This window comes from Mastomys coucha, unplaced genomic scaffold (assembly GCF_008632895.1).
Source record: "Mastomys coucha isolate ucsf_1 unplaced genomic scaffold, UCSF_Mcou_1 pScaffold5, whole genome shotgun sequence".
In the NCBI taxonomy this organism is placed as follows: Eukaryota; Metazoa; Chordata; class Mammalia; order Rodentia; family Muridae; genus Mastomys; species Mastomys coucha.
In genome coordinates this window covers 24509520-24510812 of record NW_022196911.1, presented here as the reverse complement: position 1 = coordinate 24510812, position 1293 = coordinate 24509520, and the positions used below count along the sequence as shown (strand labels likewise).

The 1293-nt window shown below is 49.0% G+C and overlaps 1 protein-coding gene across 2 annotated transcripts in view; it reads right to left on the bottom strand.

Annotated features, from left to right (window-relative positions):
* Nucleotides 1-1293, bottom strand: part of Meiob (meiosis specific with OB-fold) — a 156465-nt gene that overhangs the window by 151176 nt on the left and 3996 nt on the right. The window lies entirely within an intron of this gene.

Sequence of the window (1293 nt, the reverse complement as noted above, 5' to 3'; positions counted from 1 at the left end):
AGAAACCAGTAATAGCCAGCATGTCCTAGAACCAGCAATGCTAATTCAAGATTGTTAAGTTTAAGTCAACCTGCATAGAGCGAGCCTGTCTTAGGCATGGAAACCATGCATTAGAAAGCTGTTAGCAGGGCCAGAAAGACTGCTCTTACAGAGGACCCTGGTTGGGTTCCCAGCACCCCCACGGTGGCCCATAACTGTTCTTAACTCCAGTTCCCAGAGTAGCACCCGACTTCCTGGGGCACTGAGCATGCATGCGGTGTACATACAGGCAAAAACACTCATACATTTTTTTTTTAAAAAAATAGAAGTTTCTTGTTTTTAAATAGTGTGACTGAGCTTGTAATCACTCGTTGTACTTCATAGGTCTTGTAGATACAATAAAATATATGTATAGAGTTTGGCAAGCCATATCTAATATCTACATATGGTTATGTTGATTTATAAACCTAGAGCAGCCTGTGAGGCAGAGGGAAGTATGTCCAGTTTATAGATGAGCAAACACCACTGCCTAGTGTTCCCTAGTCACAACTCTCCAACCTCCAGGCCTCAGCCTCACTCACAAAGATTTCCAATTCTCGAGGTGCACTGGTGGTTCCTCCGGTGTGTGCCACGGTGGGTGAATGATGCTGCAGGGTGATGTGGGTTAACAGCACACGACCCACCAGTCGGATCACCATGTGGCCGTAATCGCCTTCAAAAGCCCAGCAGTTTCCAGGGAATACACCTGGCTGCAGGGGTTTTGGCAGACCATCAGAACATAAGACAAACCCAGGAGCCCAGTCTTAGGACTGCTGCTTAGCCCAGAACTCTGCCTTCTGCCTTTATTCTTGCCTAGCCAGATAAGGCAATGCTGGCTCCCCCAACATTTACAGTTCTCTTCACTTTAACTCCAGAATCTGCCTGGCTCGAGCCCCACCACACTGCATCAGTCTGCTTCCAGTGGGGTGCCTCCTGAAGCCAAACTGACCTCGGCTCCACTCTTCCCTGCACCAGGCTGACTCCTGTTCTTACCTCAGCTCTTTCCCCTTGGAACTGTCCCCAAGCACTCTGGCTCCAGGCCCACCTTCCATATGATAGAGGATGGGCAGGTCCAGCTCCAAGACACAGTTTTCCACTTTTTGTAACAAGGTGATGTCCTTTCCAGGATGATGTATGGGTCTGGAACAGGCACAAATCACTTTTTGGGTCTCTGACAAGGACTTCTCATCAGTGCCATAGAATGGCTGTCTAATGCTGGGCGGTGGTGGCGCACGCCTTTAATCCCAGCACTTGGGAGGCAGAGGCAGGCGGATT